The following is a 17904-nucleotide window of genomic DNA, read 5'->3' on the forward strand; positions in this document are numbered from 1 at the left end:
ACACGAGGGCCCACAGGACGGGAAGACGAGGAGAGGGACATAATCCCTCTTAGTGCCATTCTGAGCCTGGAATGGCTTCAGAGTGGCAATAAGCGTTGGTCGAGGGAGGCCGAGAGAGTGCGGACGTCAGGGAGAGGCAGGCCGAGATATGTTGGAGGAGGAAGCCATGAGTATCTGGCAAATCTTCGCGTCCCCACCCCCCCACCCCTACTCTGAGCCCAATGAAGGGAGGCTTAACGCTGGGGCCATAACGCACCCAGCACCCCAGGGGTAGTGGGGGAAGTATACGCGGACACTGTCTGGTGTTTTGTGGCAGCCGCAAGACCATTGTGGTGCCCACCAGGCAGTACTCGCTTGACCCTAGCCAACGGGTGACCAGCCGATTGACTTGACCGGGCCGAGATCAAGCCGCCCGTCTAGCCGGAATAAGGGACCAAAGGGACGTGTTGCTAGCCGCAGGGCGCAGCGTGCGGCATCGCTCAGACCCCAGGACTCCCGTCTCCCAGCAACACGGGACGCCACGCACGGCAAACACGTGGGGAGGCTCAGCCATGCCCTTGATGGTAGTCGGGCAGGCACATACGTCACCACTGGTAGGCCTCCATTACCAGTAGTGACGGGGGAGTGTTTAGTCCACGCTGGCCGACAAACAACAAGCCCTACAGAGGTGGACGGACCACCTAAGTAGGTGGTGATGCCGACCAGGCTTCAAGCCCCGCTACCACGGCAAGGAACTCCCCTCAGCGGGGAGATGATGATGAAGAAGTTGAAGAATGATATAAAGAATTCCAACAAGAAATCGAACAAAAAGAAGAAGGAAGCGAAAATACAAAAAAAGAAGGAAAGGAGAAAGAAGAACAAGAAAGAAAACAGAAAAAAAGGTAGTTTGTTTTCGTTTTTAATTGGATTGTGGTGTGATTATCAGGTGTTTTTTTCTTTCCAGATTTGTTCTTTTCTGTGGTAATGTATTCACGATTTTTTTTCTTCTGATACACAGAAGTTATAGCAGACGGAGTTGAGCGCAGGGGCAACGCGTAGCAAGCTCGTAGGGTGTGCTGCTGCCTTCATCTCTGCCTTTAGAACATGTTGTTAGTCCACGTTTGTTAAATGGGTTGTGGCGCGACTCTTTCATTCAAGTTTAACATTATTCCTTTTTCTTTCTTCATTTTTTATGAGTGCTTGGAGATTACTTTTAGTTTCCTGTAGTGTTAGCATAGTCTATGGTGTTAGTTAACTGTTTGACCTACCAAGCGAAAAAAAATAAAGTCAGTAATTGGTAGTGGCGTTGTTGTCTATTTCATTCGAGTTTAAACAGTACTGCAATTCTCTTTATTTTTCTTGTTCTTCGTACGTCAAACAATTACCCAACACTGTGGAGAGCTAAAATTAACTCGCAAATACATCTAAAAAAATAAAGAGAATTGCAGAACTGTTTAAACTCGAATGAAACAGACAATAACATCTTCATTTTCTTATCCATACTTTCTTTCTTTCTTTCTGTTTCCTATCTCCTTTCCATCTATTTTTGCATTTTCGTTTCCTAATCTTTTTAACGTTATTCCTTTCTCTTTCTTCTTTTTTTTATGAGTGCTTGGAGATTAATTTTAGTTTTCCGTAGTGTTAGTTAACTGTTTGACCTACCAAGCGAAAAAAAAAAAAACTAAAGTCTATAATTGGTAGTGGCGTTATTGTCTATTTCATTCAGGTTTAAACAGTTCTGCAATTCTCTTTATTTTTTTAGATGTATTTGCGAGTTAATTTTAGTTCTCCACAGTGTTGGGTAATTGTTTGACGTACAAAGAACAAGAATAAAACTAATCAAACGTCGTTATCTATTTTACTCAAATTTAAGCGGTAGTTCATTACTCCTCTGTTTTTTCTTCTTTCTCTACGTACCTGTTGTTTGCTTTTAGTTCTCCGCAGTGTTCGTTAATTATTTTGACGTACCAAAGGCAAAAGAGAAAAACAAAAAAGCTAATCACAACACGCCGTTGCCGTAAAGAAAGCAAAGGAGAGGACAGCGTTAATTAGTTGCTTGGTTGTTTACGGTCGAGGGTACGAAGTGAGTGTAGAAAGGATAGAAAATTTTCGGCCAGGCAGAACGGAACGAGGTACAAAAAGAAAAAAAAGATATAAATTAGCTGTTGTGATTCACCTTTTTTGAAGAGGGAAAAAAAAAAACCATGATGTGAAAAAAGATGAAAAAGAACATGATGGGGTAAAAATATGAGGAAAAAAGAAAGAAATTAATAAGAATAAAATGAAAATTACAAAGAAAACGAAGGAAGAAAGATGGAAAGAAAGAAAAAGTAGAAAAAAAGGATGAGGAATAAAAATAAAGCGATCAAGGAGGAAAAAGGAAAGAGAAATACAAAGAGAAAGAAGGGAGAAAAAGGAAAGAAAGAAGAATAAAGAAAATAACCTGACGAAGACTTTTTTTTGCTCGTTATGTCCTTAGGTAGTTCGTGGGTTTGTTAGCTCGTTAATTAAGTGGTTAATTAAAACAAATGAATTAATTAACCTATGATTAGATTACCACTATAAATAGGACCTTTTATTCCCGCTTGAAGTATGCAATAGTGTTCAAATATTTCTCTCACCTGTGTACCAATTAGCGTGATGCCATTAGGTGTGAATGCTCGACAGGTGTTCGGGCTGATCTATTACGTGAATTAATTACTCAGAACTATTTATATTTGGCTTTGGTTACCTAATGAGGTGATGGTTACAATGGGCCCCGCGTTTGTATTTCACTCACCTGGATAATGAGTTGTAAATTGATGCGTCCACAGGTGAGATACGCGTGCTCGTCCTCATAATTCGCTCAGGTGAGAATGATGATGATGATTTAAGAGTTTCCTGTGTGATCCCATTAAAGCATACAAGTATAATGATGTTTATTGTTATTGCAAGGAGATTAAGTGTTTTTATTTTTTTTTCTTCCCTTGAAAATGTAATTACGGCGTTTTTTTTACGACGCACGACTGTCTGGAATAATTAAGGAGGAAAAACTTGGGGTATATAGATGATTCCTCTTCTTTTTATGTACACATGTGGAATGACAGAGTACAAAATTTGAGGAAGTTTTATTTTTACAGCAAAGGAAGCAGCTCAGGGGCATAACAATAAAGGATTAAGAAAATAAAAATAAAACGCTAATCACTGCCCCTGTAAAAAAGAGTATAGATGAGTGGCACGAGTTTGGAGTAATAGTAAAGTGATTCTGAACCCTTTCTCATTTTTGTTATGATGAAATGACTCCAAATATAACATTATAGACACACTGACCCACTTTCTTGTCTTGTACGATTGGAATGACTAGACGAGAACAGGTAAATATAGTTAATATCATCCCTTTATTAAGGGGATTCTTTGGGCGAGAATTAAAAAACAATAAAAAAACAAGGCTTTAGGAGTTAAGACTTGAAACTTTCAGACTTTAATGAAAACTTGGTTTTCTTCAACTTGTATTCATATGAATGTGATAGAGTAATGGCTTCATGACTATATGACATTATGCATATAGTTGCATTCAAAATGTCAGGCAGGCCTTATTTTTCATTTTTTAGAAATTTGCTTTGGCTTGTGAAATACTTAAATGTTACCTAAATAAGCGTACAAATTGGGTTTTGCAGATATCCCCATACGTCATGAGATATCATGGTTGCATTAAATGACGTCATCATGACAGCATGCCAAGCTGTTATTTCGTCTCATAGCAAGCTTTCTGTTCACTCTAGGGAGAAATTGCTATGACAAAACATTACCCCATTCTCTATCAATAAGTACACCAAGTTTCAAGCTAATGTATATAATGGTTGATTTTATAAATATTTTTAAATGTCAAAAAATCATGTTTTGAGATACGGCCCTTCAAAGTTTGAAAAGTTGGCACCCATGTTATATGTTTATCAAAATTAGTAGTTTTATTATATGTTGTGGGTTGATCATTACAGAAACTGCACACAGATAGAGGGGTTGTTGTTGCTGTTAGTGGTGGTGGTGGTGGAGGGGTTGTTGTTGCTGTTAGTGGTGGTGGTGGTGGTCGAGGGGTTGTTGTTGCTGTTAGTGGTGGTGGTGGTGGAGGGGTTGTTGTTGCTGTTAGTGGTGGTGGTGGTGGTGGAGGGGTTGTTGTTGCTGTTAGTGGTGGTGGTGGTGGTGGTGGAGGGGTTGTTGTTGCTGTTAGTGGTGGTGGTGGTGGTGGTGGAGGGGTTGTTGTTGCTGTTAGTGGTGGTGGCGGTGGTGGTGGAGGGGTTGTTGTTGCTGTTAGTGGTGGTGGTGGTGGTGGTGGAGGGGTTGTTGTTGCTGTTAGTGGTGGTGGTGGTGGTGGGGTGGTGGTTGGTGGTGGTGGTGGTGGTGGTGGTGGTGGTGGGGTTGTTGTTGCTGTTTGTGGTGGTGGTGGTGGTGGTGGAGGGGTTGTTGTTGCTGTTAGTGGTGGTGGTGGTGGTGGAGGGGTTGTTGTTGCTGTTAGTGGTGGTGGTGGTGGTGGTGGAGGGGTTGTTGTTGCTGTTAGTGGTGGTGGTGGTGGTGGAGGGGTTGTTGTTGCTGTTAGTGGTGGTGGGGGGGGTGTAGGTGTTGGTGTTGCTGTTAGTGGTGGTGGTGGTGGTGGAGGGGTTGTTGTTGCTGTTAGTGGTGGTGGTGGTGGTGGAGGGGTTGTTGTTGCTGTTAGTGGTGGTGGTGGTGGTGGAGGGGTTGTTGTTGCTGTTAGTGGTGGTGGTGGTGGTGGAGGGGTTGTTGTTGCTGTTAGTGGTGGTGGTGGTGGAGGGGTTGTTGTTGCTGTTAGTGGTGGTGGTGGTGGTGGTGGAGGGGTTGTTGTTGCTGTTAGTGGTGGTGGTGGTGGTGGAGGGGTTGTTGTTGCTGTTAGTGGTGGTGGCGGTGGTGGTGGAGGGGTTGTTGTTGCTGTTAGTGGTGGTGGTGGTGGTCGAGGGGTTGTTGTTGCTGTTAGTGGTGGTGGCGGTGGTGGTGGAGGGGTTGTTGTTGCTGTTAGTGGTGGTGGTGGTGGTGGTGGAGGGGTTGTTGTTGCTGTTAGTGGTGGTGGTGGTGGTGGTGGAGGGGTTGTTGTTGCTGTTAGTGGTGGTGGTGGTGGTGGTGGAGGGGTTGTTGTTGCTGTTAGTGGTGGTGGTGGTGGTGGAGTGGTTGTTGTTGCTGTTAGTGGTGGTGGTGGTGGTGGTGGAGGTGGTGTTGTTGGTGGTAGTGGTGGATGCGGTGGTGGAGGGGTTGTTGTTGCTGTTAGTGGTGGTGGTGGTGGTGGTGGAGGGGTTGTTGTTGCTGTTAGTGGTGGTGGTGGTGGTGGAGGGGTTGTTGTTGCTGTTAGTGGTGGTGGCGGTGGTGGAGGGGTTGTTGTTGCTGTTAGTGGTGGTGGTGGTGGTGGTGGTGGTCGAGGGGTTGTTGTTGCTGTTAGTGGTGGTGGTGGTGGTGGTGGTGGTGGAGGGGTTGTTGTTGCTGTTAGTGGTGGTGGTGGTGGTGGTGGAGGGGTTGTTGTTGCTGTTAGTGGTGGTGGTGGTGGTGGTGGAGGGGTTGTTGTTGCTGTTAGTGGTGGTGGTGGTGGTGGTGGTGGTGGTCGGGGTCGTCGGGGTCGTTGCTCCTTCCCGTCCTCGCGCCGGTGGTCCAGGCCGTGTCGTTGCTGTGGGTATTTACGCAGCAAGATGAGTTTCCTTGAGCGACGTCGTGCTGCGCCGCTCCCTTAATCGATGCCTTTGATAAGGAGGCAAAGTTTCATCTCGATCCAATAAGAAAAAAATAATGAGAGAGAAAGATGAAAGGAGATAGAGAGAGAGAGAGAGAGAGAGAGAGAGAGAGAGAGAGCAGGAGAAAAAGAAGGAGGAAAATAGAGGAATGGAAGGAGACAGACAGAAAGGAGAGTAAAGGCAGGAGAAGAAGAAAGAGGAAGATGGGAGTAAATAGATAGATAGACAGGTAGAGGGATCACTTATTATTCTCATCATCCACTCGTTCATCTTTCCTTTTCTTCTCTTACATTTTTTCTCTCCTTTACCTTACCCCATTTCCTCCTTGTCTCCCTTCATTTACTTCTCCCCCTACCTTATAATTTTCATTCCGTACCGTCTTCCCTCCTAACTTTCTTAATTCTCCAACCTCTTATTATTTCGCCTTGGTCTCTTCATTAACAGGCCTCCTTCCTTCAGTTCATCCTCCATTGTTCCTTCCTCTTTTCCCTCCTACCATCTTTCCTTCCTTCCCTCCTGTTCATCCATCCATCCATGCATCTATCCATCATCCCTTCCTTCCTCCTTTCCTTCCTTCCTTCCTCGCCTCAATCCATTCTTCACCACTAATCACCGAAACATTATGAAGCCTCCGCAGGTGTGCAATCAGTGTCACGTTACCTGTACCGAACTTAATCACCCTTTCACTACCTCTTCTATTTTTAACATTTCCCTTCCAACATAGAATCATTCCTTTAATAACAAACGCTTCAAGAGGAGGAGAAGGAGGAAGAGGAGGAGGAGATATGAGCGGTCAGTAATGTTGCCGTGGATAAGGAAACGAAGGGAGAGAAAGAAAAAAGTTTAATTTCTTGTTCTAATTGATACTTAGCGAGAGAGAGAGAGAGAGAGAGAGAGAGAGAGAGAGAGAGAGAGAGAGAGAGAGAGAGACGCATCTGTTTATTACGCCTCTGAGCACCGTTGGGAAGGAGGACAATTTGGTTTTTCCTACCCTCGGGTCGTGAAGGCATCAGGGAAAATGGAGGAAAACACGAGAGGCAGGAGGAAAATGGGAGGAAAACACGAGAGGAAAGAGGAAAACTTGTAATAAGAGCAAAGGGAAAAAAGATTGGAAGGAGAAAATTTGATAAAAGTGAAAAGAAAATTAGGAAAAAGAGGAAAGAGGAAGTGAAAAAAGGCAGAGATAAGGAAAAAAATATGGAAGAAAAAGAGAAAGTAGAACAAATGGAAAAAGATGATAAAGGGAGAGATATGCGAAGGAGGTAAAAGGGGAATTGTAATATATAGGGAAGTGAAAGTAATTGAGAAAACAGTAGAAAAAATACAAGCAAATAAGCAGGAAAATTTTGAAGAGTGAAGAGAAAAAATGGAAAGAAGAGTGAGAGGAATAAAGAGAAAGGCTGAATGAAAAGTAGGAAGAGGAAAGATTAAAATGACGGAATCAAAGAGAAGAGTAAAGAGGAAAATGGAAGAAAAAATAGGAAAGTCAGAAACAAAGGTAGAAGAAAAAAAAGGAGAGGTGATAAAATGATAAAAAAAAAGCTGCCGGAAAACATGACGGAAAACTCGGAAAAAACAAGAAGAAATATAGAGAACAGAAATATGAAAAGAAACCAGAAAAGAGTGAAAGACTGAGCAACAAGAGACGAAAATAGGGAGGAAGAGGAGAACGCGGAAGAGGAAGGAGAAAGAAAAACAAGGAAAAACAGAAATCAAAGAGGAGGAGGAGGAGGAGGAGGAGGAAGAGGACGAGGAGAAGGAAGAAGAAGAAGAAGAAGAAGAAGAAGAAGAGGAGGAGGACGAGGACGAGGACGAGGAGAAGGAAGAAGAAGAAGAAGAAGAAGAAGAAGAAGAGGAGGAGGAGGACGAGGAGAAGGAAGACGAAAAAGAAGAAGAAGAAGAAGAAGAAGAAGAAGAAGAAGAAGAAGAAGAAGAAGAAGAAGAAGAAGAGGAGGAGGAGGAGGATCAGTGGTATGTATGGATGAAGTCATTTGCCACAGAAGAGGAAGTAGTAAAAGGAAGAAAGAGAAGGGAATGAGAGGAGAGCGAGAGACAAGATGGAGGGAAGGCAGGTAAGAGGAAGAGAGGGAAGAAGATGAGAGGAAAGGATGAGGTAAAATGGAGGAAAAAACAGGTTACAGGAAGAGAGGGAAAGGAAGAGGAATGGAGACAAAAATAGTGAAAGGAAGAAAAGGAAAGGGAAGAGAAGGAAATGAAAGGGAAAGGAAAGGAAAGGAAGAAAAGGGAAGAGAAAAACAAGAAAAGTGAGAGTAAAGTAAGGGAAGGGAAGGAAAGAGGAGAGAAAAGCGAAGGAAGGAAAGGGGAAGGGGAGGAAAAAAGAAGGGAAGGAAAAGGAAGAGAAAGACGAGAGAGAGAGAGAGAGAGAGAGAGAGAGAGAGAGAGAGAGAGAGAGAGAGAGAGAGAGAGAGAGAGAGAGAGAGAGAGAGAGAGAGAGAGAGAGAGAGAGAGAGAGAGAGAGAGAGAGAGAGAGAGAGAGAGAGAGAGACATTAATAGAACTCTGTGCCCCTTTCTCTACCTCACTCCTGCTTCCAAACTTTGTCCGCGAACGAGAGAGAGAGAGAGAGAGAGAGAGAGAGAGAGAGAGAGAGAGAGAGAGAGAGAGAGAGAGAGAGAGAGAGAGAGAGAGAGAGAGGAAAAAAAGAGAGAAAAAGAGAAAACGAGAGAGACAGAAAAAGTCTTGCTTAGGCACTTTGAGAAACTCTAGCCTCTCTCTCTCTCTCTGGGATTGAATGTCAAGAGAAAACTTTGCTGGCTCGCTGAGAAACTCCTGCAGGACCGAGTTTTAGCGGCAGGCGTGAGTCCTTAAGTCCTGATAGGCTCGGCTCTGGATAAGTTCTGATACGGTGTTTGATTCTAAAGGACCCGGCGATGTTGGTTCTATGTGTTTCGTAGTGGCTTCTTTTCTTAATCTATGGTGGTAATGTTTTTTTAGTGTGCTTTATTATACGTCTTGGTTTTATGGGTTCTGGTTATGTTTGGTTTTATGTAGGTTCTGATGTAATGTATCCTTCTATAGGTCCTGAAATGCTGTTTTTTTAGTAGGATCTGATGTCATGCGTGGTTCTACAGGTTCTGATCTCTTCCGTTCTGTGTAGGTTCTGATGCAATATTTGGTGGTTCTATAGGTTCTTATCTCTTCCGTTCTGTGTAGGTTCTGATGCAATATTTGATGGTTCTATAGGTTCTGATCTCTTCCGTTCTGTGTAGGTTCTGATGCAATATTTGGTGGTTCTATAGGTTCTTATCTCTTCCGTTCTGTGTAGGTTCTGATGCAATATTTGGTGGTTCTATAGGTTCTGATCTCTTCCGTTCTGTGTAGGTTCTGATGCAATATTTGGTTCTAAACTCATTATTCTCTTGGTCCAGCACGTTCTAAATATCCTTTTGATTCCATGGCTCTTTATTTGCTTGTTTCTGTTTGCTCATTCTGTTTATTTGTTTTGTTCTGTTTCTGTTTTGTTGTAAAGGTCCTTGTCATCTTGGTTCTGTTCCTCTCAGTACTCTTTTAAGCTGTGTTACTTCCTCTGTTCATGGTTCTTCTGGTTCATATACACTTCTAGGTTCTATGATTCTTTTTTTTTTCATTTTATCTGCTCCTTTCTGTATAAAGTCTGACACACCGCTGGATTTAAAAGTCGCGACCCTCCTAAGTTCTGAATTTTAATACGTCACTAAGTTTTAAATTCCTCATACTTATTATTCTTCACAGTCTCAATATTCCTCGTTTTCTGTTTGCTTCTTTATAAGTCTTCCTGCCCTTTTTCTCTCTCATTCTTCGTTCATTTAAGTAACAATAATATGAAGAATCTTGATCAGTGAAGGCCATACGATCTTGACATACCTCGTTTTCTATTTCCTTCTTCAGTAAGTCTTCCTCATCCGGTTTATCGTAAAGTTGTAATTTTTTACATTTATGAATAACAATACTACGACTAATCTTGATTTATAACGTCTGTACGATCTTAATATCGAATATACCACGTTTTCTATTATTCATTGATATAAAAACAAATAAAAACAATAAAAAAATAAAGTCTTGGTCTTCTCGAGTGTCATTGGCTTGGAAGGGTCAGTGTTGGACCTGGTGCGTAGCGCCTTGCATCCTCCTCCTTCCTTCCTTCCCTCCTTCCTTCCTTCCTTCCCTCCCTTCTTGTGATGTTGATTAAGGCGTGTTTATTATGAGCTGAGTGATTAGATTAACTTCCCGGCATGTTTGGCTTCGCTTGTGACGAGGGCAAGGTGTGAGGGAAGGTAGGAAAGGAAGGAAGGGAAGGGAAAGGAAGGTAACCAAGGGAAGGGAAGGGAAGGGAAAGGTAGGGTAGGAAAGGGAATGGCCTGAAAAGTGAAGAAGATGGAATTGTAATGTAATGGATAGGAATGATTCGAAAAGTGAGAAAGAGAAATGAAAAATTTTGACTGGACTGAATAGGTTAAAATAGGGTAAGGAAGGTAAAATAATAGAAAAAATAAATAAAGAATGATTTTGTAAAGAGCTGAAAGTCATCGCCCTAATACCTGACATGCACCTTTTGATATTTGCTTCGTATTATTAATTAGAACAGGTAATAAACACGAGCGGAAGGCAAGAGGAGGGAAGCTAACGACTCGCTGCTGGTGTAGCAAACTGAATAATGTTATGTGATCAAAGAGGAACATTATGCCAGAGGTAATACTAAGAGATGGGGAGAGGAAGAAGAGGAGGAGAAGAAGGAGAAGGGAGAGGCGGAGGGATGGGGGGAGAGAATGCAAGAGGAAAAGAAAAATAGAGAAGAAAAGATGATTAATGTAATGGGAAGAAGGAAGAGGAGGGAATGCAAGAGGATAAGAGAATTGCAGAAGCAAAGACGGCCAAGGAAATGGGAGAGACGGAGGAAAGGGTTGCAAGAAGAAGAGACAAATGGAGAAGGAAAGGAGTCAAGGGAATGGAAAAGAAAGGGAGTAAAGAGAGGAAGGGGAAGGGAGGAAAGTGAATTAGAGAGGAAAAGGGAGGAAAAGAGGGAAGAAAGGGGAAGGGACAGGAATGAGAGAGAACCGAGAGAGAACGAGAGAGAAACGAGAGAGAGAGAGAGAGAGAGAGAGAGAGAGAGAGAGAGAGAGAGAGAGAGAGAGAGAGAGAGAGAGAGAGAGAGAGAGAGAGAGAGAGAGAGAGAGAGAGAGAGAGAGAGAGCGGAGGCAAAACTTTGTGTGTGTTTGTCATACGTTAGGATGATCAAATAACAGTAATATACAAAGAATTGGGTCAGAGGAAGGAAAGAGGAGAAGGAAGAGGAGGGAAGAGAAGGAGGAGGAGGAGTGGAGTTCCGTAAGCATCTGACTTTTAAGAAACGAAAAGAAGAAAAAAAGAAGATAAGGGAATGGATGGGGATGAGAAGGGAAGGGAAAGGAAGGGAAGAGAAGGGAGGGGAAGGGAAAGGATGGGAAGGAAGGAGAGGGAAGGAAAGGAAAAGAAAACAAAAGAAAGAAAAGGGAGAAGGAAAGGGAAGGTAAGGGAAAGGAACGGAACAGAAAGAAATGGAAAGGAAGGGAAGGGAAGGGAAAGTTAGTTAAGGAAGGAAATAAAAGTCTAAAGAAAAGATAAAAAAAAAATAGAAAATAGAAGGGAAGGGAATGAGAGGTAAAGGGAGGGAAGAGAAAAAGTAGGCTGAAGAAGGAAAGGAAAGAATAAAATTTAAAGAAAAAAAAATAAAGAAAAAGGTAGAAAGGATGATAGAAAGAGAGGAAGATTTACCGCTCCTCATGTTTGAGGTAAAGTAACGTAAGTACGAAGTAAATAAAAGAAGATCAAAGAGGAGAGGAAAAAAGGAAGGAAGGAAAAGATTGGTGCAAGGGAGAGATGTTTACGCGGGTCGGTCTGACGTCATGAAGAAGACAAAGAAGAGAGGAAAGAAGACGAAGGAAAGAAGGGGAGGAGAAAGAAAAACAAAAAAACGTGAGAAGATAATGAAAAGAAAGATAAAGGAAAGAATGGAAAGAAATAGAAAAAAAAGAAAACGTGATAAGATAACATAGATTAGAGAAAAAAGACATAGAAAAGATTGAAAACAAAACAAAACAAATACGGGTAAAGATAACAAAAAAGAAAAAGACAAAGAAAAGAGAATGAAAACAAAAAAAAAATAGAAAAAAAGAAGAGAACAAAGAAGAAAGAAAGGTAAACAATTAAAAGAGAAAAATAAGAAAAAAAGAATGATGAAAGAAAGAGAAAACAAACCAAAGAAAAGAGGCGAGAAAAAAAAAACTGGAAAAAAGGAAAGAAAACAGAAAAGAAAGGCAAACAAAACTAGCAAAAAAAAGAAATAGAAAACAAACATAAAAGAAAAGAAATCAGAAAGAAAGGAGGGAAAAAGAGTGGCAGAAGAAAAAAACGTGAACAGGAATATCTGCGTGGGCCGGAGTGACGTAGAGAAAAAAACAAAGGCAACAAAAAAAAAGACAAAAAAATAAAAAGAAGAAAGGAGCAAGTGGAAGCATAGGCCGTGAACAGAGAGGAAGATATCTGCGTGGGTTGACAAAAGAATGCGAAGAAAAGAAAGACAGAAAAAAAAGGAAAATAAAGAAACAGGCAAAAAATGAGAAGAATGGTTTGTGTGTACTGAAGAGAAGAAAAATACGAGGAAAAAATAAATAAATATAAAACGGAAAAAATAAAAAAGTTGGATATCATAAACAGAGGAATACGAAGAAGAGACAAAAAGAAAGAAGAAACAGACATAAAATGAGAAGAATGGTTTGTGTGGGTTGAAGAGAAGAAGAAGAATGCGAGGAGAAAGAAGTAAATATAAAACAGAAGAAAAAGAAGAAAGAGTTGAATATCATAAACAGAGGAATACGAAGAAGAGACAAAGAGAAAGACAGAAAATGAGAATGTTTTGTGTGGGACGAGGAAAAGAAGAATACGAGGAAAAAATGTAGACATAAAACACATAAAAAATGAAGAACGAGTTGAATATCATAAACAGAAGAATATAAAGAAGAGACAAAAAGAAAAGAAAAAAAGAACAAACAGGCAAAAAATGAGAATAATGGTTTGTGGGTTGAAGAGAAGAAGAAGAATACGAGGAAAAGATGTAAATATAAAACAGAAAAATAAAAGGAGAAAGAGTTGAATATCATAAACAGAAGAATACGAAGAAAAGACAAAAAGAAAGAAAGAAGAGAAAGACAAAAAAATAGAATCTTTTGTGTGGAGCGGGGAGAAGAAGAATACGAGGAAAAGAAGTAACTTTAAGACAGAAAAATAAAAGAAGAAAGAGTTGAATATCATAAACAGAAGAATAAGAAGAGACAAAAAGAATGAAAAAAGAGAAAGACAAAAAATGAGAATGTTTTGTGTGGGTTGGAAAGAAGAATACGAGGAAATGATATAAATATAAAACAGAAGAAAAAAGAAGAAAGAGCTGAATATCATAAACAGAGGAATACGAAGAAGAGGCAAAAAGAAAAGAAAAAGAAGAAACAGGCAAAAAATGAGAAGAATGTTTTGTGTGGAACGAGGAGAAGAAGAATACGAGGAAAAGATGTAAATATAAAACAGAAGAAAAAGAAGAGTTTAAGAAGATCATAAACAGAGAGGAATGCGAAGAAAAGAAGGGAAAGGAAAACATGATAAAATAAAACAGCAGAAAAATAAAGAAAAGATCACAAGAAGAGGAATACTTTTGTGTGTGACGAGAAGAAGAGGACGCGGAACAGACATAAATTTCAAATAGGAGAAAAAGAAGAAAGTTGAAGAAAAATAATGAGGTAAGAAGAATATTTATAATTGTCGAGGAGATGAATACGAAGAAAAGACAAAAGAAGGAAAAATATATAAAAGAAACTTTAAAAAATGAAGAAATGCTTATAAACAGAGAAGAAAATTTGTGTCGGTTGAGGAGAAGGAGGGAGAACAAGAAGAATCAGAACAAGAACAAGAATAGAGGGAAGGAAGGTTAGAAGTAGACACAAGAAAAGAAAGCAGAAGAGAAGAAGGAGGAGAAAAATGAAGAAAAGAGGAGAATTGACGAGAGGAAGAAAAAGTATGGAAAGATAAAGTAGGTAGGAAGACACCTACCGAAACGGGCGTGAGCTACTCCAGGTGAGGTATATATGGGAAGTGAGGAGGGTGCTGAAGCCCTCCAAAGAACCATCCGATGTCCTCACTATCCGTTTCCCTATTGTCTCGTCAACACCAGAGAGTCGTTCAGCATGCACTCTAAAGACAGATCCTCTCTCTTTCCACACCACACTGCATCCACACAAAATACACACCATTTCCCAAAATTTAAAATTCAAAATGGCGCATTTATGTACTGCCTCGGAGTCCCCGCCTGGGGGGGGACCATAAATTACCCCAGGGAGGACTCCCATTCTGGCTGCCGACTTAAGAGGTGTCTTGATAACTCCTCGAACCTCTTTCTTATCAATTTCTGCAACATTCGCGGTCTTCATTCTAATTTTCATTCAAAGGAACACCATCTCTCCTCCTCTAAACCTCACCTTCTCTTCCTCACCGAAACACAGGTTTCTGAGGCTACTGACAGCAATCTCTACTCTGTTCCCTCCTACTATCTCTATCTTAAATTTCAATCCAAAGCTGGATGTTGCGTCTACGTGCACAATGACATCACTTGCTCTCGTGCCCTCGACCTTGACTCTTCAGAATTTTCCACCATCTGGCTAAGACTTCATTGTCATTCTATTACTAAATATATGTGTTGTTTATCTCTCACCTAACTCTACTAAATATGTAAAATTCTTTGATTACTTGAAATCTAAAGTGGAGCACATCTTGACTCACTCTCCCTTCGCTGAAATCTCCATCTTGGGAGATTTTAATGTTCACCACCAGCTTTGGCTTTCATCCTCTTTCACTGACCAGCCTGGTGAACAAGCCTACAACTTTGCTATCCTCAACGATCTAGAGCAGTTGGTTCAGCACCCTACACGTATTCCCGACCGTCTTGGAGACAGGCCCAACATACTAGACCTCTTCATTACCTCTATCCCTTCTACTTACTCCGTCAAACTGTTCTCTCCGTTGGGCTCCTCCGATCACAACCTTATTTCTGTATTCTGTCCTATCGCTCATCTACACCCTCTGGACCTACCGAAGAGGCGATGCTTCTGGCATTTTGCTCAGCTCGGTGGGACGACCTGAGGATGTACTTTTCCGATTTCCCGTGGAATGATTACTGCTTCTTCCAGGAGAGAGACCCCTCTGTGAGTGCCCAGCGCATCACAGAGGTGATTGTCTCTGGAATGGAGGCATTCATTCCACATACTTTCTCTACTCTTTATGCTAAAAAGCCTTGGTTTAAACATGCTTGTTCTCGTGCTATCCAAGATAAAGAGGCAGCTCACAAAAGATACCAGAGCCTTCGCGCTCCTGCTAACCATAATCTTTATATATCTGCTCGGAATCGTGCCAAATCTATTCTCCGACTTACCAAAAACTCCTTCATTAATAGAAATTGCCAAAACATTGCTTTTTCTAATTCTTCCCGGGACTTCTGGCATCTAACCAAAAATATCTCCTCCAACTTCACTTCTTCATCTTTCCCTCCTCTCCTTAGTCCTGACGGCAGCACCGCCGTCTCATCTATCTCCAAGGCTTAACTTTTCGCTGAAACTTTCTGTAACAACTCCACTCTGGACGATTCTGGGCATATTCCTCCTACTCATCCCCCCTCTGACTCCTTTATACCTGTTATTAAGATTCTTCATAATGATGTTTTCTATGCCCTCTCTGGCCTCAACTCTCAGAAGGCTTATGGACCTGATGGAGTGCCTCCTATCATCCTTAAAAACTGTGCTTCCATGATGACACCCTGCCTGGTCAAACTCTTTCGCCTCTGCCTGTCAACATCTACCTTTCTTTCCTGCTGGAAGTACGCCTTCGTACAGCCTGTGCCTAAGAAGGGTGACCGTTCCAATCCCTCAAACTACTGTCCTATAGCTCTACTTTCTTGTCTATATAAAGCTTTTGGATCAATCCTGAACCGGAAGATTCAAAAGCACCTTTTCACTTCTGATCGTCTATATGATCGCCAGTATGGGTCCCGCAAGGGGCGTTCTACTGGTGATCTCCTTGCCTTCCTAACTGACTCTTGGTCATCCTCTCTTAGCCGTTTCGCTGAAACCTTTGCTATTGCGCTGGACATATCAAAAGCCTTTGATAGGGTCTGGCACAAATCTTTGCTTGCCAAACTACCCTCCTGCGGTTTCTATCCTTCTCTCTGTACCTTTATCTCCAGTTTCCTTTCTGACCGTTCTATTTCTGCTGTAGTAGACGGTCACTGTTCTTCCCCTAAACCTATCAACGCCTAAAAAACTCAGTTTCTCCTCCTATCCAATCGACACAATCTTCCAAACACCTATCCCTTATTCTTCGATAACACTCAGCTATCTCCTTCTTCAACACTAAACATCCTCGGTCTATCCTCAACTCAAAATCTCAACTGGAAACTTCATATCTCTTCTCTTACTAAATCAGCTTCCTCGAGGTTGGGCGTTCTGTATTGTCTCCGCCAGTTCTTCTTCCCGCACAGATACTTTCCATTTATAGGTGTCTTGTCCGCCCTCGTATGGAGTATGTATCTCACGTGTGGGAGAGCTCCACTCACTCAGCTCTCTTGGACATTGGAGTCTAAGACTCTTCGTCTCATCAGCTCTCCTCCTCTTACTGATAGTCTTCTACCTCTTAAAATCCGCCGCCATGTGTCCTCTTTTTCTGTCTTCTGCTGGTATTTTCATACTGACTGGTCTTCTGAACTTGCTAACTGCATGCCTCCCCTCCTCCCGGGCCCCGCTGCACACGACTTTCTACTCATGCTCATCTCTATACTGTCTCCATTCTTTCATTCCCTTCACTGGTAAACTTTGGAACAGTCTTTCTTCGTCTGCATTTCCTCCTGCCTATGACCTGACCTCTTTCAAGAAGAGTGTATCAAGACACCTCTCCATCCGAAATTGACCTGTCTTTTGGCAACTCTTTACTTTTATCTTTTATGGGAGCGGCGAGTAGTGGACTTTTTTTTGTACTCTTTTTGTTGCCCTTGAGCCGTGACCTTTGATGTAAAAAAAAAGAGAAAGAAAAGGAGAAAGGAAGAGAAAGAAAAGAAAACAAGGAAAATACAGAAATAAAAACGAAAAATAATAAAAAAACGAAATAAATGAAAACAACTTAACAAAAAAAAAGCAGAAGCATGGAGGAATGTGTACGTAGAGGAGAGAAACAAAAAAAAAAAAGAGAAAAAAATGAGAAAGAGAAGAAAAAGAAAACAGCAAAAAAGAAAACAGCAAAAGAGAAAAAGAGAAAAAGTAAAGAAAATAACAGTGAAAGGAATATGTGCGTGAGTTGAAATAACGTCACGAAGATAAAAAAGAAAAGAAATGACAAAGAAAAAAATGTAAAAATAAATTAAAAGCTAAAAAAGGAGAAAGAAAACACCCCCAAAAATCGTAAGCAGGGAAAAAGAATGTGCGTAATGGAAACAAAAAAAAAAAGAAGGAAGGAAGAGAAAAAGAGAAGAGAAAGGAAACACCAAAGAAAAAATAACGAAAGAAATAAAGAAAGAAACGGTCAGAGAGGAAAGTTGCGTGAGTCAAATTGAAGACTACGAAGAAAAGACAAAAAAGAGAGAGAGAAAAAAAAACAAGCAGGGAAGAATGTGTGCGTGGAGGAGAGAAAAAAAGAGAAAAAAAGAAAGAAAACATAAATAAAACCAAAAGGCAGTGGCAAAGAAGAATGTGTGTGTGTGTGTGTGTGTGTGTGTGTGTGTGTGTGTGTGTGTGTGTGTGTGTGTGTGTGTGTGTGTGTGTGAGTGTGTGCGGTAGCGGGGTTCAAACTGACGTCACGAAGTTTGCAGATTTGGGGGTAAAATGTTATTAATGGCAGGGAAGCACACGAAAAGAAAACGTGAGCAAGACTTTCACGTGAAGAAGCGAACGGAAAATCGAAGGAAATTACGGAAATACGTCTGTCAGGTGTGTGTAGGTACGTACATTGAGGGAGGAGGAGGAGGAGGAGGAGGAGGAGATGGGGGTGGTGGTAGCGGTGCTGGTGATGGGGCTGGAGGAGGAAGAAAAGAATGAAAAGAAGACGAAATAGAAGATGTAAAAGAAGAAGAAGAAGAAGAAGAAGAAGGAATAATTGAAGGAAGGAAGGAAAGATGGAAGGAAGGATTGAAGGAGGCAGAAGACAAAAACAAAAGA

At 41.4% G+C, this 17904-nt stretch overlaps 1 protein-coding gene and 1 pseudogene across 1 annotated transcript in view; one reads left to right on the forward strand and one right to left on the reverse strand.

The window, feature by feature from the left end:
- LOC126995930 (uncharacterized) overlaps positions 1-17904 on the forward strand; it is a 272074-nt gene that overhangs the window by 131325 nt on the left and 122845 nt on the right. The window lies entirely within an intron of this gene.
- The window catches only part of LOC126996281 (basic proline-rich protein-like), a 93501-nt pseudogene that overhangs the window by 74720 nt on the left and 877 nt on the right, over positions 1-17904 (reverse strand).

Source organism: Eriocheir sinensis, chromosome 9 (genome assembly GCF_024679095.1).
Source record: "Eriocheir sinensis breed Jianghai 21 chromosome 9, ASM2467909v1, whole genome shotgun sequence".
NCBI lineage: Eukaryota > Metazoa > Arthropoda > Malacostraca > Decapoda > Varunidae > Eriocheir > Eriocheir sinensis.